The sequence below is a fragment of the Lissotriton vulgaris genome, chromosome 5 (genome assembly GCF_964263255.1).
Source record: "Lissotriton vulgaris chromosome 5, aLisVul1.2, whole genome shotgun sequence".
In the NCBI taxonomy this organism is placed as follows: domain Eukaryota; kingdom Metazoa; phylum Chordata; class Amphibia; order Caudata; family Salamandridae; genus Lissotriton; species Lissotriton vulgaris.
Window position 1 is genome coordinate 827,519,419 of NC_141693.1, and position 25,241 is coordinate 827,544,659.

At 45.4% G+C, this 25,241-nt stretch overlaps 1 protein-coding gene across 2 annotated transcripts in view; it reads right to left on the minus strand.

Annotated features, from left to right (window-relative positions):
* LOC147711656 (uncharacterized) overlaps positions 1-25,241 on the minus strand; it is a 523,516-nt gene that overhangs the window by 325,227 nt on the left and 173,048 nt on the right. The window lies entirely within an intron of this gene.

The following is a 25,241-nucleotide window of genomic DNA, read 5'->3' on the forward strand; positions in this document are numbered from 1 at the left end:
CCCCACACGAGTTTCTTCGCTTTCCATTGAAGCTCTGTTACTCAGATCATGTGACCTGCCCCTGGGCTACATCTCCCATGTTTCATTCCTCTGCCGGCAGCTTCCCGCATTCTAACTTTGCTGCAAGTATCGGACGTCAGTCTTCTTCTATATCCAGAGTAAGTTCATTATCCTGACAGCATACTTAGTCGCCCCACATTTCGGTCATTTAACCTCACCAGCACCGTCCCCCCACGCCGTTCGTATAAATGAGTACTACTTTGGCCACTGAACCGTTAGCACAGCCTATCTCGTAGCACCGCCCCCACACCCGAGTTTACTCGTTAATCTTGTACTTTTATACAAACATCTTACATACGCCATGTTTATCTCCCTTGATGTTGTGCTTTCACCATTGTAATCACCTTTGAGCTACTGAATGCACACTAAGTTCACTTTCACTCACATATCGGGTATGTTTTATCCACTTGAGTATGTATACATCAGTTGTTTCACAGATTGTGTTTGCTAAGGTCCTGTATTATGTTACCTTTAGGCCCCTGAAGAAGGGTCATTCCTTTCGACCCGAAATGCGTTGGGCAACGGATAAAATGCAAAGATTGTAAATATGGAAGAACATTTTTCCTATGAAGCACAATAAGAAATAAATATTTTGATGCATAAATGCCAGATGAACTATGAAAAAAGCCTCATGGATTAATTATTGAACAATCTAACGACAAAGAAGAGAAGAAACCTAGCAGTTTCCAGTTTAATAGTGCGCACGTCTTCGTGAGAGGGTTCCCCCCCCCTTCACGCATACACTTCAAGCAATAACCAAGTTAGTCATTTTCTTTTTGTTAGATAGGGTGAATCAGTTTTGGAGATTTGGCTTTATCTTATTTTTTCTGTATTTTTACACTATCATGCTAAGATTGATTAATATGAACCTGCTTAAAAACGTTCAATAAAATTGACTAACAACCACCTGGTTGTGGCCCTGAGTTCCTGGTAATTTACCTTACTGAGATTGGTGATTGAAGAGTTCCCTACCTCTCTTGTTGCTTAACAAGAACAATCCCTAAAGTTAGGAGTTGAGTTTCAGCATTATCAGATGGTAGCTACAGAGGATGATGATTGTGCACTTGAAGTAAGGAACCCATTTCAGAATAGTGTTAGAGAAGACTTTAGTGTCCCTTGTGTGGAAACCAGACACAAAATTTGGAGACCGAGTGGAGTTCCGGTGGAGTCCAGTAGAACCAGTGGTGAAGGAGAAGTGAGTATCAATAGTATGACGTATGATGTTAGATTGTGGTGAAGTATTGATTGTGTGATGTCTGCGATGTCTGGCTGAGATGTTGTGACAGTCGTGTGAATGTGGTCATAAGCTTTTAAAGTTGTTATCAGGTTCAACGTGGCCTAAGATCATTATATAAAGTAAGGTGCAGAAGACACTTTGTTGCATTTGTCTGCTGGGTTTTGTGGGGGTTTGTAGTGAGACGCTGGCGGTGGCCCAATTGAGACAGGCAACTTAGTGTGAATAGGACAATTATGAATAGTGTGGCAGACCTTTTGCGCAGAAGGGAAACTATACTGATTCAGGTGATTTCCCCGTGGGTCGAGGTTTCATTTGCGGGAGTATGTGCATTCTTTGAATGATTGACTTCTATTGATTCGTTTAGGGAAGCAGACAATTGTGGTTTAAGAAAACGCATGGGATAGGAGAAATTGTGGTTTAAGGGGAACATGTGTGGGCGAAGAAACTAGGAAGGAGGGTTACTTGATGCGAGGAGCGAGAGTGACATCTGGGAGTGCTGCGCTGGGATAGGTGGGATTGGAAACTGTAATTGTGTTGTTGGTGGAATTTCAAACAATCCAAAGTTAGAGTTTAATTGCATATTATGAAAGAAAGGGGAAACATAAAGTGTTTTAAAGCAATTCTAGAGATTTTTAGAGGATATGTGTCCGTCTCAACTGCAACTGGGGAAGAGGCCCCACTGTCGATACGTCAACTCATAATATGACTATGAATGTAGGGATTCACACTGTTACTTGGCTCATTAACTGGCACAAGATCATGAAGAAAGAACACTCATAGGCATTGCCATGCTGTGGTACCTTTAATTTGAGAATAATAGATAATTTGAAGGGAATGTTGTATGCAATGGAACCATTACCTAGAGCTTCACAATTTCCAGCACTTGAGACTTGGATGCGTGCTGCATCTGTTAAGCAGAGAGAGCACTATCAGGGGGAAGGTGAGAAAGGCGATGCATGCATACCAAGAACCACAATGGGATGAGACGCAAAAGAGATGTAGAGTAGATATGATAGAAGGAGTGAGGTTGTACCCGACGTTGGCGACAGATGAGATGAAAGCAGAGGAGGATGGAAAGAAAGAGAGGAGGAATAAAGAGGGGGGGGACAGTGACAGTGATGTTCGAGATAGTTTGTTAGATGTCCTGTTATTGCAGAGTGCCCACTCCCATACAGTTTACTATATTCCGAGAGCAGGGGCAGTCTAAGCATCACCAATAATCCTATGAGTGCTTTTACACCAATGGCTACTGAACTGAGTGTGTTCGGACACTCTCAACAAGAAAGTCCCCAGTTGTGGTAATGGACAGAATGCAGACTAGAGTTCTGTAAGCGTCTAGAAATTTTTATCATAGTCTTTCTCCAAAGATCCTAGATGCTCTCATTGTACCAGTTAGTGTTAGCCCCATTGTTTGCATATATGACCCGAATTCCATTAAGAATGGGAGTCAAGGGATACCCACCGTCACTGAGAGGGGGGTATCACAGGAAAGAGTAGAAAACCCTGAGACGAAATTCCTTCCTTTGACACCAAGAAATGTGAGCACTCCTTGTGCTGTGACTGTGGACTCGTCCATAGTCCAAATTGGCCCAGGAACTGTTAGGCAGCTTGCTGAACTGACAGTGTTAGAGTCGCCTGCATGGGAAACGCACTCTAGAGCATGTAACAGCACACATCAAGAGCACATTGCTGCCTAAAAGATACCTAAGAGTCAAAGTATGTTTGATGTTTTCAATTTAGATGGATGGCTGAAAGACTGTAGTCGTGCTAACAATTGTCAGAGAATAGAGGCAAGTTCAGGTACACTTAAGTCAGCAGTACAGGTGAATATGGTAGATGTGCTTAAGCTGAAAACCGAATTAGATGCTATGATGAATGGAATTATGGAGCATTACCGCATAGACTCTTCTTATCAGCAGAATGAATTACTATTCATGCGTAAGGATGTTACTTACAGAGCAAGGGAAGCTCATGTTTTGTTCTTTGAATTGGATACTAAATATGAAGTCGATATAGAAAAAATTAAGGCACTGCAGAAAAACCATTGGCTTGAATACAGTGATCAAGACCTGGAGAATCTGAGGATACCAGGGTTTGAAACTCAAGTTCAGGAGCTCATACTGTGCATTCGAGTTTGGAGTTCCTTGGATAATTTGGAGGAAAGATGGGCAACAAGGTAGGCAACAAAAGAAAGGGGAGGGAGTGTTCAGGTTTTCCCTTTTTGAGAGGTGCAGAGTAGAAAATATGTACATGTACTCTAGAGTAGAGGTGATCTGGCCGCTTTCTCCAATGAATTCCCGAGATTGAGAGAGAAGCTTCCTGAAGGCTGTGCTAATTTCTCGATTTGATGTCCTGAGCTCACTTTCCCCCGCAACCTTTATCCCTCTTATATGATTTTTTGCTTGGTCAGCTTTGACCCTCCAAGCCAAGATCTTGCCTGCTGTTTCCCCGAATTCAAAGTTTGATATTTTGCTCGCCTCCCATCTCTTTGATACCCTCTCTTGTAGAATATCTTCTAACTGGTTTCTCAGATCAGACATATTCTTTTGATCTTGTAGCGACCCAATTGAAGCCTCAATTCTCTGTTCAATTATCTCTAGCTCCTGTTCAAGATTCTGGATTTTCGATATATAGATTTTTCTCAAATAAGAGGCTCTATTTGTGATGCAACCTCTCAAGTATGCTTTTAGAGTCTCCCAGACCATATCAAGAGATGCTGAGCCCAAATTGATATCTAAGAACGTCCTAGCTTCGGACTTAAAATGTGTCACTTCCTCCGGGTCCAATAAGATGGTTCGGTCAAATGACCAAGAGGGGTGTTTTTTTTTATCTTGAAGTTTTAATATAAATAAGAGAGCTGAGTGGTCCGATAAGTGGGAGGGTATATACTTAATAGTGGATATAGAATTTTGGAGGCAGTAACTAAACAGGGCAAAATCTATTCTTGACGTATGTTTATATTTTAGATTTCTATAGGATATCCCTAGTTTAGTACCGGCTTTTTCTCTCCATAAATCTGCCAACCCTATTTCCTCCATGATCCCTTTAAGGGACTGTCTGGTTTTCGAAGGAGGTTGACTTCTATGCCTGCTGTGGTGGGTGAATTTGTCTAATTTTGGATTCAAAATAACGTTAAAGTCCCCTGTCCATATTATGGGGTCTGAGGTGGCTATTAAATTGTTTCTGACTATTTCTAAAAAAGAAGGATCGTCTATATTAGGGCCATAATATCCGACTAGGTTATATACCGACCCGTGTATAGACAGCTTAACTAGAAGCCATCTTCCACTATTGTCCTCACTGAAATTAAGGATCTGCACGTTTGCTGATTTTTTGCAAATTAAGAGAATGCCTCTTATATTGGCATTGTGATTGGTGCTAATGAATTTGTCTATCCACTTTTGTTTTTTTTAATATTAAATCGGCCTCACTTTTTAAAAGATGCGACTCTTGGATGACAATGATCTGCGCCGGCGAATCTCGCAGATATTGTAGGATGCGTTCTCTTCTTCCTCGCACGCGCAGACCATTAACATTCCAAGATAAGAACTGAACTGATGTCATAGTTCCTTCATGGTGGACACTTCCCTGCTACGCACTTTAATTTGGTCACCTTTATTTACTTTATTTGTCTTAGCTATGGCAGTTGGACTCTTTAAAATAAGAGAAACCTGTTTTAAAGGACCAGACTCCTGAGGATATTTTTGAATTTTTGTGTCCCCCCCCCTGTTCCCAGCTCCCCCTCCCCCCTCTCCCTTGGAGAACCCAACCATACTTACTCCGGCCAGTTGTGAGGCCGGCTTCGCGCCAAACTGCGCCTACTCCTCCCACACCACGAAGTGCTCGCCTTTAAGAAAAAAGAAAAAAAAATAAGCTAAGAAACTACCTGTGCGTTATCTTGTGCGGAAACTTACATATATTCAGCCTCCGCTTTCCCCCTTTTGATTTATTTGTTTATTTTCCTGTGTTTTTTTTCCCCTTCCTTTCTTCTTTCTTTATTACTTATCTTTTTTTTTCTCCATATTTTCTATATCTCATATGTCCCTATAGATCTATATAATGTGGTCTCCCCAACTGCATTGGTGGCCAATCAGATGAAAAGGAAGTAGACAAAGGGAATGGAGAATATAATAGAGAATAGAGACTTAGTGATTCTGAACGATTAGAGTTTGCCCTGGGAGTGATTTCGAATGGATTCCAAAAGCTCATCTGCCTCATAGGGTGATCTGACATTGTGCATCTTATTATTATACATGATGCGCAGAAAAGCCGGGAACCTCATCTGAACTGTTGCACCGACCTCTCTAAATCTGTCCATTTTCTGACCCATCTCCCACTGCCTATCAAGCGTAGTCTTGGATAGATCAGAGCGGATCTCGAAGGGGAAATCAAGGCTTTTTGTAGTTTTAAGTTTAAGTGCTGTGTTGAGTATTTTCTCTTTTAGAGCATACGTCAAAAAGTTAACGAGAATTTTCCTGGGTTTAGTCCTGCCTGCGTTAAGACGAAAAGGGTCACGATGGATTCGCTGAATATCTTTCTCCAACACCTCAGCTGATTCCTCGAGGTCTAAAGATTCCTTCAACAGCACAGCTTTCAGGAAGTTTTTTGAGGAGATATATAGGGAAGACATACTTGATAACCAACAGGCAAGAAATACATGGCTAAATCAGGTACCCTTACCGTCCTTTTCGCCTGCACAAAGTGAGGCGATTGAGATGGATATTTCTGAAACGGAGGTAAAGAAGGCCATTTTGTCACTTAAACACGGCAAAGCATCAGGTCCCGATGGACTCCCTGGAGAACTGTATCGAGTATTGGCTGACGTAATTGTTCCTACTTTAACGGCCTTTTTCAATGGTATCTTGATACATGGCACCGACCCCCCTCGATCATGGAGCGAGGCCACTATAGTACTGATTCCTAAACCTGGCAAAGACCCAACCCTAAGTGGGTCATATCGCCCAATATCACTACTGAACTGCGATTACAAGATATTTGCCTCTATCTTAGCATCTAGATTGGGTTCAGTAGTGGGGGAAAATTATTCATCAGGACCAGAAGGGATTCATTAAAGGTCGTCAGCTTTCTGATCTAACATATGACCTGGTGGGGGCAATTGACATCGCCTCATCTTTTTCCCTCCCGCTGGCAACTCTCACCCTAGACGCGGCTAAAGCCTTTGATAGGGTGAATTGGCCCTATCTCAAGGACGTATTAAGGAAGTTTAACGTAGGGGAGAAATGTTGCCGCGCAATAGAACTAATGTACAACTCACCATCGGCACGGCTCTTAATAAACGGTACACTGTCTTATTCACTCGGGATTTCGAGAGGAACTAGACAGGGCTGCCCGCTTTCCCCCCTCCTCTTCAACATATACATTGAACCGTTTGCGGAAGTTCTAAGACGGGATGTAACTATTCCATCTTTCAGGTTTGGGGAGTGGGAAAAGCGGGTAGCTCTATATGCAGATGACATCCTAGTTTTCACCTCGGACCCGGAGACTACACTCCCAGAGGTAATAAAGAGAGCTGAAGAGTTCGGCCGCATCTCGGGCTATGAGATCAATCCAAGCAGAACTGATATTATGACATGGAATATCCCCGATTTACGGCTAAACGTAACCAACTCAATGAGATATCTGGGTATCCGGGTTGTGCAGGACGTTGGCAAAATTGCTCAGGTTAATCTCGAGAGAGTGTTCAATGAAAGTAAGAAATTGTTAAAATCTTGGTCTAATCTACCACTGACCATTTTAGGCAGAATAAGTCTGATAAAGATGTCCATCCTTCCTAAATTTACTTTTATTTTTAATACCATCCCTCTTTTATTTGATAAAGCAGCGTTCGAGAAATGTCAGAGAGAGCTTAATTCTTTCGTGTGGTGTTATAAATTGGCAAGAGTGGCATGGAAGAAACTGAGAAGGAGGAGGGAAAAGGGGGGTCTGTCTCTACCTGACTTGCAGTACTATGCGTGGGCATTCCAATTATCTCATTCAAGAATGCTTTTAAAAGTTCCATCTAATACATTAATTGGTCTCATGCTTAATGCCATGCTGATTGGAGCCGGCTTACCAACTAACGGCTACATGTTCAAGTATGGAGATCAGAAAATACTTCAAAAAAGTTAAATTAAAGATTCTTATGTCCCAAGCGAAGTTATGGTCACATATAAGGAGGAACCTAGGTCTGTCATACTATTCTAACGCTGCACCCATTTGGGAATCCCCAGGGTTGCCGCTTTGCCTGGATGACAGGCTTGCTACCCCGTTGAAAGCAGGAGGGATATCAACATGGGGAGATCTGCTGGCAGGCGAATCATTGAGGCCCTGGGAGGAGTTGCGGGACCAGCTGGGCACAGAGTTTTCGAGGTTTAAGTACTTACAACTAGACAGCTGGTTCAAAGCACTGATCAGGTCAGGAGCAACACTTGGGAAGCGAAGCATCACTGAAGAAAAACTGGTAACACAATCAGGAGGAGGCAAAGAGGTTTCGCAGTGGTATTGGTGCCTGTTGGAAGAGATAGATGGAGAATTCATCCTCCCGGAACAACTATGGGGCACAGAATTCGGTGCCCAGTGTATTGAAATTTGGCAGAAATCCTGTACCCTGTTATACGAGTGCGTTAAACCTGCATGGCCAAGGCGCAATCATTTTTTTTTACAATCCATCGAGCCTATTTTACACCATTAAAGTTATCTAAATTTATCCCAGGGAAGAAATGTAATAAATGCGACTATGTCGCAGCCTCGGACATCCACATGTTTAAGGAATGCCCTAGCATAAATCAGTTTTGGAATGAAGTAAAAGCGACTTTGGGCTCCATTCTGAACATCTCGATCACTATTACGCTTTCCCTGATCATATTTGGATGGGACAATAACATCAAAGGTCATGCAAGGACATTTCTGTTCTATGCAATATTGCTTGCAAGAAGATGGATATGCAAGGTCTGGACGGAAAATCTGGCACCAACACATGCAAATTGGTTATCATCTCTCTATGCAACCTCCAAAACGGACATGTCGAGATCAGGTGGCTCACGTAGCCAAGCTTTCTGGGACTTTTTGGTTCATTGGAGACTGTAACCGGTTTTTTTTGTTTGTTTTTTTTCCCCGGTCCTATGATTATGCCTTAGAACTCCAAGAACTAGGCCCCCTCAATTGGCTCCGAAGGCTAGTCCAACTGAGCAAAGCATCAAGTTTGGAGTCATACCCGCTTTACTCTTCGGGCCATCTCTTGCCGATTTTCATCTTTCATCAATCGTGTTATCAGGTGCGGGGGAATCCCTGCACTCTGAATACGCGCATGGCAGTTGGAGGCTGAATAAGAGTTGGGCCAGGCAAATGAGGATAAAAAAAAAAAAAAAAAAGAGATTGAGAGAGAAGCCTTTGGAGTTGTATAAGCAAGTTTAGCATTTTGTGAAAATATTGAAAGTTTTGTAGGTCGAAAATAGTGGTCCCGAGTGATCTATGGTCAACATTTAAAATAGCCGTAGAATAGCCAGTTGGTGAACCCGAAAGAGATCTGGTGACTCATGGTCTATCCCCTGTGGTGATGAAGAAATATGATCAGGTGATTACATGGCTAAAGTCTAAGGTGAATCCACAGGATGTGGACTGGGTTAAGATAGACAGACATACCCAGGAGCCTAAAGAGAGAGTGCATGCCTACTATGAGGGGCTGTTGCAGGCTTTCAAACAGTACAGCGGAATAAATACACTAGAGCCAAAAGACATGGTCAAAGTTAGTAACTGTGTTACAAAATGAGATCAGCTTGATAATTTAACAACATTTGGCATGCAGGCAGAATAAGTCATTTGAGGAAATCCTGTGTTATACTTAATACTGTAGAAACAAAATCGACGTGAGACATAGGAAGTTAAAGGAGAAGTTGATATTGGCACAAATGAGGGCTGTGCAGGAGAGAAGTCAGGACCAGTCTTATAGTGGGAACGGGGTTCAGACGCCACAGCATGGAGGAATGCAGGGTCAGGGAGGAGGCAAAGGCCCGATAGATCCTAATACGGGAATAGACATTGCGACCCTCAAGAAAACCAACCTGTGTCACTTTTGCAACAGGGTGGGATATTGGAAGCACAAATGTTGTTTTAATCCTGCCAACCAAAATCAGATTGGGGTGGTCACCTTAGGCACAGGAGAGTTTCATACATCCTCAACACATGACCCGGACTAGGCCTCAGAATACGGGAGGATTGCAGGGACCAGTAATGTAGGTACCTCAATCTTGGTTGCCTTCACAAGTTTTTCCAGATTGTCTCCTATGGAAATTCCCCAGTTCTGTAGCAACCTATGTTTGAGGCCTTTGATGATCCAGGTGCAACTCAGTCCTTATGACGGTGCCTAAGAGAGAAGGAAGACTGTACACTTGATGCATTCTTGGAGGTAGACCAGAGTGGACCCTATGTCGATGCTGATGTAGATTGTCACACTATTACCTTTTTGGTTGACACTAGTGCTTATTTCTCTACAGTAATGACAGCAAAGGCCCCCAATCTACCCCTCTCAGGAAGAAAAACCAAGTCATAGGTATAGCTAATAGGAGAATGTCCATCCCCTTCACCTAGGAGGTCCCTGTGAGGGTAGGGACCTTCGAGGATAGTCACCAGTTTTTAGTGTGTGATTTGAGTTCTGTGAGCCAGTTACAAGACTTGCTGTGTAAACTCGATTGTACCATGTACTGTACCCCTGAAGGCATTCAGATTCAAACCAACAATGAGGACATAGCATTCAATTCTGGTGAATTAGAAGAGAGGGGTTTTGTTATTCCCTTTGTTAAGCGGAGAGGATCTGCTATTAGATCTCAAGGTGACAGTGGTGAAAGAGGTTTGGGATTTTTCAGGTAGGCACATTAGACCCATTAAAGGGGTTGAGCCTGTTGCATTACAGATTAAGCCTGATGTGGAGTATCCCAAAACACCACTATACAATCTGGCTCCATATACAATTTCTGGGATCACACCTGTGATCGAGTTCAAGATTTAGCAGGTGATTTTGAAGGAGAATCTGGTGAGCCCAGGTACCTCTCCCATTTTGGGTTTATGGAAGGCAACGGCAAGTAGCCTATAGTGCAGGATCTCCAAAAAATCAACAATATTGCGGTCCCGTGTTGTCCTGTTTTATCAGATTCATCTGTGATACTATTTCGGATCCCATGTGAAACCGAATGGTTCACCGTTATCGACCTCTGTCAGGCATTTTTCTTGGACCCACTGCAGGAATCTAGCCTTTTTATTGTTCGCCTTTATGCTGGGATACCGCATCTCAACATGGTGACATGTCCCATAAGGGTATGCCGAAAGTCCTTACAACCAAATCTTAAAGAAAAATCTTGATTCTTTAGTCATCTCCTGCAACTCAATTCTGATACAGTATATTGAGGACCTGTTGGTTGCGTTGAAAACGAAGGAAAAGTGTTGCACCAATACCATTGCTTTGTTGAAACATCTGGCTGAAAATGGACATAAGGTGTCCCTGAACAAACTAGAGTACTGTTTGAAAGAAATTCAATACTTAGGACACACAATTGCAAAATGTGTCATGAATGTGTGGCAAGAAATGATATCAGTGGTCATGCAAATGAATCCACAGCCTACTCAGAAAGAGGTGAGGATGTTCATGGGAATGGTGGGCTATTAACATCAGTGGATACTCAGCTTCTCCATAGTGGCCAAGTCTTTACAGAGGCTGACACACAAGATGATCGAGTACCTTGGGACAATGACCTCTTGAGTGCCCTTATGGAAATGAGAGAAAGCTTTTGCCATGCTCCGCACTGGGAATTCCTGATTACAACAAAGTGTTTTTGCTCTTCTGCTATGAAAGAGAGGGCTGCACTTTCTCATTGTTGACTAAGACCCATGTAGGTGCCCGTAGACCAGTTGCTAACTTCTTTGATACTTTAGACCCAGTAGCATCTATGTTGCCCGGATGTCTCAAGACCGTTGCTGCAACAGGTGTCGGCTTGGAGAGGAGTGAAAGTATTGTGATAGGCCATCCACTTACGGTGTACTCAGTGGATTTGCTGCTTACTAGAACAGGCACAAAGTATCTCACAAACTGTAGGCTTACTCATTACGAGCAGGTTATACTGGCTGCTGAGAACATCACACTAATGCGTTGTTCTGTCCGGAGGCCAGCAACCTTGATGCCCTTGCCAGGGAATGATGGGGGTGACCCTGATGGCGAGCATGACTGCCTTGATGTTATGGAGTTATGCACCAAGCCCCATCCTGATATCGTTGATGAACCACTATTGGAAGCTGACCAAACCCTAATTCAAGATGGTTTATGCTTGAGGGACCATGGAGAGAATCTGAGGGCTGCCTATACTGTCTGTACTGTCACTGGAGTTCGTAGAAGCTGCACGTTTCAATGAGTATTCTACACATAGGTGGCTGAGGTGACTGCTCTGACAGATGCCTGTTGTGTTTCGGACCAACTGAGGGTAACCATCATTACTGATAGCCAGCATGGCTTTGGAGTGGTGCATGACTTCTGACAGTTGTGGTTTCAAGGAGGTTTAATGACCTCGTCTGGCTCACCCATCAGGAACGTGGAGGTGATGAGAAGATTGTTAGATCTCTTCAATTGCCTTGAGAGGTGGCTGTAGTCAAGTGTCTGGCTCATTGAAAGGGGAATTACTTTGTTACCATTGCAAATAGATTTTCTGGTGAAGTTGCTTGATATTGTGCTCTAAACGCCTGTACCTTCATTTGGGGAATATGTAAATGAGCAAGTTGGTGAGACCGATCTCAATCTTTTGTAGACAGTTGTGGATACTCGGGATGAAGTAAAACGGTGGCAAAAAGGAGGTTCCGGAGGAAGAGCAGGCTGAATGGGACAGGGCTGGATGTGTGAAGAGAGAGGGTGACATGGGGGACCGTTGCTGCCCAATAGCTTGTTAAATCCCTTGGTGAGACATGTACATGGCTTACGCATGTGGATAGAGATGCAATGGTGAGAGTGTTCAGACAAACCTGGTTTAATCCCAGGTTTCAAGTTATTTCTAAAGCTGTGTGCCACAGGTGTGTGACATGCCAGCAGATACATGTTGGGAAAGGGACCGCAGTGACTCTGAACCAGATTGGAAAGTCAGCAGTACCTTCTAGTAGGATGCAGTTAGACTTTGTAGAGATGCCTGTCTGTAATGGGTTGAAATACATCTTGGTAGTGTGCATATACTCTTGTTCGGTGGAAGCTTATCCGACCGGGAGATGCGATAGTCTGACAATGGCAATCATTCCGAGATACAGAATTCCAACTATTTAGGAATCAGCCCGAGGATCTCATGTTAATAATGAGATAAGGAAACTATTTTGTGCAGCTTTACAAGTGGAGCAGAGTTACATTGCAGTTATCGGACGGTGGCTTTTTGGCATTGTGGAACAGATCGATAGTACCTTGAAGTCTCAGTTGGCCAAAGTGTGTGCTTCAACCTCTGTAAAATGGCATGATGCTTTACCGCTTGTGTTGATAAGTCTCTGTAGTATCGCAGACTGAAAGACTGGCCTTTCGCTGTATGAGATCCTCATCGGGTACGCTATGAGACTGCCTGCTGTGCTGCTAACATCCACTTGAATATTTTGGATGATTTGGTGCTGGACTATGGCAAGGACTAGCTGATGTGGTTTGTTCTGTGTCTCACCAGGCCGATGCTGCAGTTGCATCACTGCACCAGGAGCAGTGTAAGGACCTTCCTCCAGGACGGGGTACTCATCAAATAGCATGTGAGGAAGAGCTGTCTTGAACCTCGCTGGCACAGCTTGTTCCAAATGATTCTGGTAACAACTACAGCTATAAACTGGGTGTATGCTTCTCTTACCCACAGAGTTCCAAGTCCTCTTGATGAAACAGCTCATCTCCCAGAAGAAATGTCAGCGGTGGTTGAGAGGGCACAGGAGAGGGTCAGCCAAACTGTGAGGAAAAACGTTGGGTCCAAAAGCGCACTAGAGCAACCCAAGGTAGGACCAGGCAGTAAAAGTGTGGTGAATGGCTCTAGAACAGCTGGGACCAAGGCAGTATGGGAGTAGGGTCCTATCTCTGAAGAGGGAACTTGTGCCGTCAGACAACACAAGGTGGAAGAGGGTTGGCCTCAGGTGCTGCCAAGAAGGAGCTTGTGAGTATCCTCCGTGCTTAGCTTACAACTGTGACAGAGGCGTCCGATCCTGAACCAAGTGAGAGGGAGGCAGAGGGATCAGGTTTTTAAAGGTCCAAAAGGCTGAGGGTGCCTTGTGGGAGGTACGCTTCTCCCATGAGGACCTACCTAGCTGCCATTGCCTACAAGAACGAACTCTGGAACATCAGTGCTGATCATCAACGTTTTGCTGAGGATTCCGGAGACTGAGCTGCATACTCTTTGTTTATTTTCCGTTCCGTACCCACCCAGACTGAGTGTACTCTGAAATCTAATCTTGAATGACACTGTTTTTCTCATCTGAACCCAGAACAGTCCCCAGAGGGGATGGCTGACGTAAGAGCCGATTTGTTGCAACTACTCATACATGAGCTAGGGTCTGAACTTATAAGAATGTTGAATGAACTTTGTGAAACCTGCCTATAACCCTGAAGAAATTACTGCGGTTCAAGTTGAAGAAGAACAAATGTAGGGAACCCATCCTTTAGAAGAACACAAAGAAGGGTTAGGGAAGTTTCACAAAGAATTGTATTTACATGTGTATGAACTGAACTTTAAATGAGAGACATTTACAGGTAGAGAATCACAGAGAAGACTCTGCAGCTGCTATTTCTCTACTAAACGTAGTGTGAACCTAAAGTAGTATAGAAACTAATCAATCTAGATGTAGACGTAGATGCGTATTGGGTACTTCCTTTGCACTTTTAGTAGTTTGGTTAGTAGTACTAATTGTGGTATTGTGTCTTAGACCTGCCTGTATTATAAGTAAGACGTGTGCCTAAAACTACATCTTCACCTAAACCTAGGGAAAAGGGGCTATGGTGAAAAGACAAAACATACACAAATATCTCTCTAGGGGAGATTTTTCCCTAAACGCTTAAACCAATGCTCTATCATTAAGTAGATTCAATAAAAGCTATGGATTGTTATGACTGCATGCAACTACCCGCTTCAGTTACCAAGGGCATCACCTACCACCACTTACTTTTGACATATGGCATTAGTTTTAGTCTGCTCTCGAGCATATTTTATAACAAAAAACATTTTGAGTATTACTTTTCAAATTATGAATTGGTCCTTTCAAATTATGAATTGGTCTTTTAAGAAGTGTCATTATTCAGGCACTTAAATGAGCACACAGACGCTAAGAATATGCCGGTAGATACTTCATCACGTCCCAGACCCTAGACACTGCTTATGCTCACCGAAATATTCTAACTTGCGCACCTACAGGGTTTGAAAATGAATTTATCAGTCAAGTAGAAGATAGGTTTTGAGCACTGAAGGCTACTACTGACATTGGGTTTGCACACAAGACTGGACACAAGACTAAAAGGATCGCAAATCAGCAGGAGAGACAGGATTGGCAGCATCAAGGCTGATTGTGTATTTATCACAACTAGACTGAGTATAGTTCCATAAATGAAGGGATGGGTGCATGTAAGCACACCTTTGATGTCCGTGGGTCATGGAAGTTGTGCATAGATAGTCAGGACCTTGTGATCCATTGAGTTTATTATGTGTGTGGAAAGAATGCCTATTTCAAATTACGCAGTAGATGGTATGGGACCTGGTATTTAAGAGTGGTGTTTCAAAAGCTTTATCAATGGGAATGATTTCGATCATCCTGGGGAGAATCTTCCAGGCGTAATCGTGGGCTGAGTGCTGTAGAAATTGTGGGTGATATTTTTGGAGCAATCATTCTGAGTGTTCGAGTGATAGGTATATACATAGGATATGTGCTGGTCAGGGATGAGTTAGACTGAGGGAGATGTATATATGCACAAGGGTGTTGCATGTCATTGCGAAAGTGTACTGGCAGAAGGGAGGGTGCATGTCGTATCTAACTGCAGGCCAAGTTCACAGGCTTGTTACAGTTCAAGGATCTAGGTCAATATAAATGTAGGAGAGTTAGAGACAGTGCTTTCATTTGTAAAGAGCATTTCTCAAAATCATCTATGAAAACTACTTATGTTCCAAAAATCTCTAAAGAGGACATGGGCGTAATACCTCAATATTTGAAATTGTCACTCAACCCTGCTAACTCTCCCAGAGGTGTGGCGCCCTGGCCAGGGCGACTGACTCCGGAATCTGAGGATCACGATTCGATCCCCAGCGCTGGCGGCAGATTAGCCCAGCACCATGTGACTCTGGGCAATAGCTTGCTTAATCTTCCCGATGGCCCCCAGTGCCTAGAGACCCTTACGGGTGATTGTTCGCGCTTTACAAATGTGGATTATTATTATTATTCTCGGGGTTAGTACTTAGGAGGAACACACGTAATTGCGTCAGAACCTGCCAAGATTGATGTGACTGAATAAGGTGATCAGTTTGGCACAGTATTTCACTGCCTATACACGTCATGAAGAAGAGCTGTAGTTTTGCCAATAACAATTACAGAATACTTTGACTTTAGGATTAAATATTTATTATTATTGTAACACCGAGTATTCCTAAACCAAGGACTCCAAAATAGCACAGAGGGTTGAATTAATTCTAGTAAAGGATTAAAATGTATGTTATCTCTGAGTTATGTACTCCCACTATAAACCCCCCGCCATAGCAATTGAGGTAGAGGAGAGGTGGGTGCGCAGCGGAGAGGTAGGGCAAAAAAGAAGGCAAAACCCTGTCACAACCAAGGATCACACTCAGTCATGAATATTCCACTAGAAAAGAATATATGTTGAAAGCTTAAAATTACTCAAAATACAAGGAACTCAGTTTTATTAGCTTTTTTATCCATTGGATGTGGATTACTGTGGATTTTTTGACTAGATTTGGCTTGTAAACAACGGTTACCACATACCTAGGCTGTCTTTTACAGTCACCCTGGGTTTTTAAGATATTCATTTCATTTATTTACAATACTTGAGAAAAGCTCTCTAATGCTCAGATACTGAAAAAAGGTGTGTCTGTTTTTAGTGTTACTTCCTGCTAGCATCACGTGTAAGTTCCTACAAAGTTAATGATGCTAATGTATAAGTCCAAAAATAAAAAAACACACATAAATACAGTCTTATAGCACAAACGTAGTCCAGCAGCATTGGAAGGCTTTACATGAGCACCAGACAACAAAGGCCGGATTCATTTTTTATGCTCAGGTAGATCAACTGTTTTGCCCAGAATCACATGATGTTACCTAGGTGCTGGAACTTGTGCCTGGTTTCCCAGTTTCAAAGTCGTTCAGGCCACAACCTCTCCTGGTTGAATGTAGTAACTAATATCAGCAGGCAAAGGAGAACAGAAGAGACTAATTAAACTCTGTCTGTTCCATGGAGGTGAGGGAGATAAAAGATTAACTGTGGAGCTCCCTGGCTGGCCCTAACCAACCCAACTCTCCAGTCCACTACCCTGCCATGGTCCTCTTTAAAGCAAGTGCTAATGACTTCCCATTAGCAGCTCCTTGATAGTAGCCAGGTGGCAGGGACACCTTATGCTGTGAAAACGAGAAGCAGCCATTGTCATTCTGACTCTGAGAATTGGTAGGCCGGCCTCACCTAATGTGCATCCTCAAGTTTAGTATACATATGCCTTTGTGTGCTTGTAGTGGAAAGGGCCTAGGCAGGTGGGGCTGCTTATCCCACCTGTGAGAAGTTGGCCTGGTATATGATGCTCACTAATTCTAGTGATCACCTTGTACCATGCCAAGCAACCCTTATGATGATTGGTTGTAAGTCAACCTTATAGACCAGCTATCCTAGAGGTAGCGTGGACAAAGCAGTCTTAGGCTAAACTCTGAAAGGCATGTGAAGCAAGCTGTTTTACCGTACACAATCCCCTTGAATACCAAATGAAAGGACACCACACAGATATATATTGAATATATATATATATATATATTTATTGACTACAAATATCCCCAATACTCTTTATGAGCACAGAAGCATAAGCGTTAAAACAAAACACAGTTTAAATACACAAAAGTTGCATAATATGGATGAGCCCTAGGGGCCACCTAAACCATATACTAAAATAGTGGTATAAGAATAGTGGTATAATAATAGTGGTATAAGAACCACCAATCGGAAAGGAAGTAGGCCTAGGGAATCTCTGGAGCTGACCGGGACTAGCAGTGAATAAGTCGGGAAAGGCCCGCGGGACTCGCGTGCAGCGTTTAAAGTGCACGCATTCACCAACGCAATGTCAATGGTGCGTAAAAGTTACAAAGTTAGTATTTAAGGAACCTTCCGAGTGACCTAGAAGGATGAAACTTTAGACCTAGACACTAGAGGTGTATACCAGTGTGGGAACACCGGCATTGCTGAGTTACCTTACCCACAGGAAGCGGGTGCACAGGTGCGAAGTAGTGTCGGGTTTCGTCACGCAGGCCGATGGTGCATGAAGATGAAGATGCTGCAGGCGGCTCGATGTGAAGAGTTCCGGTGGATCCAAAGGCAGATCTGAAGTGGTGAAGACGTAAAAGCAGAGGGGAAAATGTCCAAAGTCACTAGCCAGTGACTACCACGGAACCAGATTGGAACCAGGCGATGTCATGTGCAAGCAGGCGATGAGGTGCAGCTTGTCTCCTCAGCCACGTGGACACGAAGAGGTCGTGGATGTCCAGGAGTCGATCACGAGCTGATCCACAAAGGCTCTAGCTGATGGCGGTGTCAGCAACTTGATTGAAGCAAAAAAGCCTTGGCTAAGGCAAGCCACGCAGGAAGTGAAAAAAGCCTGTCACTCGGACCAACAGGATCAGAGCGGGTGCTCCTTTTTACAGGAGTGAGGGCAAGTCTGGAGCAACTAGACCCGCAGTGTAAATTGTAGGTTTTGTCGCCAAGATGGCCGCTGACCACGTGGCAAGTGGCTGGGATGGCGCGTCGAGTGGCACGATGGAAAAGGGCCCCACGCAGATCGTGGAGATGCTGGGGGGCTGATCTTCGGTGCAAGGGCTGCTCGGTTGTGGGGCTTCTCAAACCCCAAAGCACAGCATCGAGGGTGCCTCGGGTACTGCGCAGTCAGCTTCTTGGGGGTCTTTTGAGATGTCCGGTCCCACATCTCTCGGTGCCTCCACGGGTCCCTTCTTTGCAGGGACTGTGGATCGGGCTGTGAGAAGTCTGGGAGTCTGGGTCTCGTCAGGCTCTGGGCTCGGGCTCCGGCAGGAGGCGGCAGCAAAGCAGACATCGAGGTGCTGGATGGTGCCTGTGTTCACGGGGTGGCCACTTCTTGGCCACAAGGGAGATGCTCTTCAGTTTTCTGTGCAGCAGAATGTCGAAGTCCGGCGTCTTCTTAGTTTAAAGTTGATTTCAGGATGGTCTGATGTGCATTGACACTGCTCTCACTCTTATTCCCAATCTGAGGGGTGGATCACCTGCTAGGTCCCTCCTCTGGGTGAACCAGGAAGGGGGGCGGTTACACCCCCTTTCCTTTGTCCAGCTCCGTGCCAGGACTGGGGCTGGAAAGCCCTAGCTCCGGTTTGGACGGGCTTATGCACAGGGACACTTTGTGTGCCCCAGGCATTTCTCAATCTATTCAGCCCTGTACTACACAATACACAAAATCCTGTCTGGGGTGGTGCTCGCACCTCCCAAGGCAGGAAACCCTTTGTCCAAGCCTCCCTCGCTGGAAGGACTCCCAGCAGCAGGAGGTCAGACTTGTGTCTGTGGTGACAGCATCCATTTTGTGATGCTGAGGCTCTGGTTAACTTTAACTGGGGTTCAGGTTATGTACATGTCGTGTCCCTCTAGAAGGGTGGAATGCTATCCCCGTCGACAGGACTGTCGAGGGGATAGTATTCCAAATTGTATGACACCTTACTCGACATGTTTTGATAAAGCCAAACCAAAGTTAGCAAATAACCGCGAGGATTATAATGCACTTAAGAGTATATGGTATGGCAATATCCCGGAACAGCTAAGGGAGTTGTTCCCGACAGCTGCAGACAGGCTCAGCTCATGCGAGAGCACCATCTCACATGAAACCAAGCACTCTGCCTCCAGGATTGTTAAGGCCTGCCATAGGAGTGACTTATAGGTTACTATGTGTCCAGTTAGGTTAGATATAGGTATACTATATCTAAGCAAGAGGTGATTACACCAACTTACCCCAGCTGAGTGATCAGCCAGTTGTGTCAAATATGGAGGCCAGGCTAGGGGTGGCACAATACATGCTGCAGCCCCTGGTAAGCCTTGGCTACACCTATGCCCTGGGTACCTATGGTACACTGTTACAGGGGCCTATAAGGTGAACCAGTTCCAATTGTATATGCACCTAAGGTACATGGAGTCCATTTTAAGGACAGAGCAATTAACCTGGGGCCCTGAATAGCAGGATCCCAGGCCAACTATGTCAAAAACCAGCTAAACACCAGGCAAAAATTTTGGGGGTAACCATAGTCAGATATCCACCTTCCTACACAACCCCCCCAAACGAAAGGAGATAAGGCTATCCTTGACCAGGTAAGCCTATATTGCCTAAGTGGCCATATAAGGAAGTACCAGCTCTGGCTTGGTTACCCCCTGTCTCATGGTCCACTAAGCAATCCCTCACCCTAAGGGTATCTGAGGGTCGCCACCATAGGGAATGTCTACCTGTGGTGTGTCTTGGCAAAGTTAAAGGCTGATGTTGGAGTACTGAAGTGAGATTCCTCTATAGGACTCAGCTTCCTCCAATCACTCTCCACCATGTGTGCCTTTCTTTCCATGACTGAGTTGCACTGTGCTCTCAGGGTCAACCTCTGGCTGCCTACAGCTGGAGGCTGGGTCTCTTTCTTTGGCTTACTGGAGGGACAGGTCAGGTATGGGGCCTTGGGGTCCCAGGTTTGGCTGTGCCCAACAGAATCCATCTGTGGGAGGTCCCTAACTACCTTTAAGGCGGCTCCCTCAGGAGTTTTTAAAGTTTTCACCTGGCTAGGGCTGCTAGCTTCGGTGTCCCTAATCTGGTGATGGGGGTGCTTTATTTGACATGGGGCCCTTTGGGGCTCACTGTCCTTCTCGTCCTCTGCAGCCTTGGGCTGGCTAAGGCAAGTAGAGAGGGGTTACCTGCTCCAGACTGGGTCCCACCTGAGAAGGGTCCACTGCCATCAGGTGTTCTGTCAGGCTAGGCCTAACAACCTCTGGGACAGTTCCTTCATCAGGGGTAAGATCAGTTCCCTGAGGAGGCTGATCCTTTCCTAATGTGTGGTGAGGGGGGGATTTCTCTTCCTCCTCCATTCTCTCTGTTTGTGTGGAATGATCCATCATTTCAGGCTTCACAACACAAGAATCAGTTTGAGTTTGGGCTGTGGCCATCACAGCCCCACCAACCTTTTCAGGAGGAGACTCAGTTTGGGTATGGGCTGTTACCATCACAGCCCTGCTAATCTTTTCAGGAGGGAAGTTAGCTAAAGATGGGGCTGAGGTTTTCTCAGCCCTACCAACCTTTTCAGGGAGGACATCTTGAATTGGGGCTGTGGCCATCAAAGCCCCACTAACCTTTCCATGGAGATTTACCATTCTAGAATGGGTTTGCTGTTCAACCTCAGCCAGGCTGAGATTTCCAAATCATTACCAAGTAGGCAATCTACAGGCAAGTTTGCTGACACTGCCACTCTCTTTGGGCCAGTGACACCTCCCCAGCTAAGATTGACTAGTGCCATGGGATGTTTGGTTTCTACTCCATCAATGTTTGTCACCTGATATGTGGCATCAGGTAAAAGTTGCCTTGAGGGGACTAGACATTCAGCCACCATGGTGATGCTAGCCCCTGTGTCTCTAAAGGCCTCAACTTTCAAGCCATTGATGAGGGGCTCCTGTCTGTACTTGCTCAAAGTGTTTGGGCAAGCAGTGAAATTGGCACACCCCATGGGAGTTTCATAGACAAGAGTATCTGAGGTAGGGGACCTGGTTAGGCCAGAATCCACCTGAGCTCCAAAAGTAAATCCACCCAAATTCTTGGGGGTGCTCCCACCACCTGGGGGACCACTGCTAACAGTGACAGGAGGTGTTGGAGCCTTACTTGGAGGTATATTTTCCTTATTACCATTCTTTGGACAACAGCTTTCGTCTGTTTTCCAATGTCCAACCTGCTTACAGGTATGGCAGTAAGGCTTTTGCTCTGTAGAGGAAGTGTTGTGGGGCCCACCCTTTCCATTGGAGTTTTGGGGCCCTGGGGAAGTCTTCTCTGGGGATTTATCCCCACCTTTCTCTTGAGGCTTGGCATTCTCTTTCTTTTGGTCACCACCCTGGTTCTTAGGCCTGATCCTGGTTCTGACCCATTTGTCTGCCCTCTTACCCAATTCTTGTAGAGAGGTCAGATCAGAGTCCACCAGGTGCTGATGTAGGAGCTGATTTTGACAATTACTTAAGATTTGCTCTCTCATAATTAAATTATACAATCCTGTATAGTCTGTAACCTTACTTCCCAGCAACCAGCCCCCCAGAGCCTTAGTGGCACTTTCAACAAATTCAGACCAGTCCTGAGTCTGTGTGTTCTGGGTCTCACTGAACATTAACATGTACTGTTCAGTGGTTAAGCCTAACCCATTAATCAGAGCACTCTTCAGGACCAGGTAGTTTCTAGAATCCCCATCACTAACTGTGAGGAGTCTGTCTCGGCCTCTACCTTCAAAGGAGAGCCACAAGATTGCTGCTCACTGCTCCTGAGGGATCTGCTGTACTCTGCAGGCTCTCTCAAGTGCAGTCATCCATTTGTGGATATCATCCCCAGCTTTGTAGGGGGGCACAATCGTACTCAGGTTTCTGCTACCAAAAGACCTGTCTTTATCCTTAGGGATAATGCTGCCACCAGTGGGTTCTATCCCACTCTCTCTAGGCTGTCTTGCTCTAGCAAGTTTCTCTTGGGCCAGGGCAACCTCTAGTTCCCTCTTCTGAATCCTAAGAGCAGCCTCTCTCATGTTGGCCTCATGTTCCCTTCTCTGAGGGCTAGTCATCCCCCTTCTGGAGTGACCATGAGAGCCTCTAGAAGCTTGGGAGATATTGGATTCACCTGAGTGATTCCTCCTCCTCCTGGGCTCCTGGTTAAGTCCACTTGGGGGTCTGGGTAAGGTCATCCTTAGCTCAGTCCTAAGTACACTTAAGTTAGCCTGGCTCAGCATGTTGGCTGGCACCTGACTAAGTCTACCATCATCAGAGTCACGGCTTCCCCCTTCTGTCTCTTCTTCCTCCTCCTCCTCCTCAGGCTGAGTACCTCCAGTGACTTGGTCATCCTCATCTATCTGGACTACAGGGACAGGGGTGTCAGTATTGTCATCTTCAGTGGGAGAGCCTCCTTCAACATTCCCTGTGGGGTCTGCTTTAGAGGTCTTTAGAGCTTCAGACTGGTCTAAAAGCTCTCTGAGGTGCTCTGCTGTAGGGGTTGGACCTGTTTTGATACCTCTTAAGGTCCAACCCCTTTAAAGGTGAATATAGCAAATTTGGATGGTGCCCTTGGAGGGTCACTCTCAACAGGAGTAAGTCCAGTGGATCCCTGTGCTCCAGACATTGCTCTAGTGTGGGTGGATGTGTTGCAATCTACCTACACTGGTGTTTACCTACTAAACCTATCTAGTAGTTGTAGTCAGGGTGTGCTACTCCCTATCCTCTACAACAACTAAGTTCAGTAGAACTTAAGTATACTAGTCTTGTTTTATATGTACCTAGCAGGTACCTGTATGATCTTTCAAATGATACTCTCAAAGATTGTAATGGTAAAACAACAGCAAGCTCATATCCCAATCCGCTGCTCACCAATGTGAGAAGTTGGCCTGGTATATGATGCTCACTAGTTCTAGTGATCACCTTGTACCATGCCAAGCAACCCTTATGATGATAGGTTGTAAGTCAACCTTATAGACCAGCTATCCTAGAGGTAGCGTGGACAAAGCAGTCTTAGGCTAAACTCTGAAAGGCACGTGAAGCAAGCTGTTTTACCATACACAATCCCCTTGAATACCAAATCAAAGGACACCACACAGATATATATTGAAAATATATATATATTTATTGACTACAAATATCCCCAATACTCTTTATGAGCACAGAAGCATAAGCGTTAAAACAAAACACAGTTTAAATACACAAAAGTTGCACAATATGGATGAGCCCTAGGGGCCACCTAAACCATATACTAAAATAGTGGTATAAGAACCACCAATCGGAAAGGAAGTAGACCTAGGGCCTTGGGAATCACTGGAGCTGATCGGGACTAGCAGTGACTAAGTCGGGAAAGGCCCGCGGGACTCGGGTGCAGTGTTTAAAGTGCACGCATTCACCAATGCAATGTCAACGGTGCGTAAAAGTTACAAAGTTAGTGTTTAAGGAACCTTCCGAGTGACCTAGAAGGATGAAACTTTAGACCTAGACACTAGAGGTGTATACCAGTGTGGGAACACCGGTGTTGCTGAGTTACCTCACCCACAGGAAGCGGGTGCACAGGTGCGAAGTAGTGTCGGGTTTTGTCACGCAGATCGATGGTGCCTGAAGATGAAGATGCTGCAGGCGGCTCGATGTGAAGAGTTCCGGTGTATCCAAGGGTGGATCTGAAGTGGTGAAGACCTGAAAGCAGAGGGGAAAATGTCCAAAGTCACTAGCCAGTGACTACCGTGGAACCAGATTGGAACCAGGCGATGTCGGGTTCAAACAGGCGATGAGGTGCAGCTTGTCTCCTCAGCCATGTGGACACGAAGAGATCGAGGAAGTCCAGGAGTCGATCACGATCTGTCTCACAAAGGCTCTAGCTGATAGCAGTGTCGGCAACTTGATTGGAGCAAACAGGCCTTGGCTAATGCAAGCCACACAGGAAGTGGAAAAAGCTTGTCACTCGGACCAGTAAGGTCAGAGCGGGTGCTCCTTTTTACAGGAGTGAGGGCAAGTCTGGAGCAACCAGACCCGCAGTGTAAATTGTAGGTTTTGTTGCCAAGATGGCTGCTGACCACATGGTAAGTGGCCGGGATGGCGTGTCGAGTGACACAATGCAAAAGGGCCCCACGCAGATCGTGGAGATGCTGGGGGGCTGATCTTCAGTGCAAGGGCTGCTCGGTTGTGGGGCTTCTCGAACCCCAAAGCACAGCATCGAGGGTGCCTCGGGTGCTGCGCAGTCAGCTTCTCGGGGGTCTTTCAAGATGTCCAGTCCCACATCTCTCGGTGCCTCCACGGGTCCCTTCTTTGCAGGGACTGTGGATCGGGCTGTGAAAAGTCTGGGAGTCTGGGTCTTGCCAGGCTTTGGGCTCGGGCTCCGGCAGGAGGCGGCAGCAAAGCAGACGTCGAGGTGCTGGATGGTGCCTGTGTTTACAAGGTGGCCACTCCTTTGCCACAAGTGAGATGCTCTTCAGTCTTCTGTGCAGCAGAATGTCGAAGTCCGGTGTCTTCATAGTTTAAAGTTGATTTCAGGATGATCTGATGTGCATTGGCACTGCTCCCACTCTTATTCCCAATCTGAGGGGTGGATCACCTGCTAGGTCCCTCCTCTGGGTAGGACTAGGAAGGGGGGTGGTTACACCCCCTTTCCTTTGTCCAGCTCCGCGCCAGGACTAGGGCTGGAAAGCCCTAGCACCGGTTTGGACTGGCTTATGCACAGGGACACCTTGTGTGCCCCAGGCATGTCTCAATCTATTCAGCCCTGTCCTACCCAATACACAAAATCCTGTCTGGGGTGGTGCTCGCACCTCCCAAGGCAGGAAACCCTTTGTCCAAGCCTCCCTCGCTGGAAGGACTCCCAGCAGCAGGAGGTCAGACATGTGTCTGTGGTGACAGCATCCATTTTGGGATGCTAAGGCTCTGTTTAACTTTAACCGGGGTTCAGGTTATGTACATGTCGTGTCCCTCTAGAAGGGTGGAATGCTATCCCCGTCGACAGGACTGTCGAGGGGATAG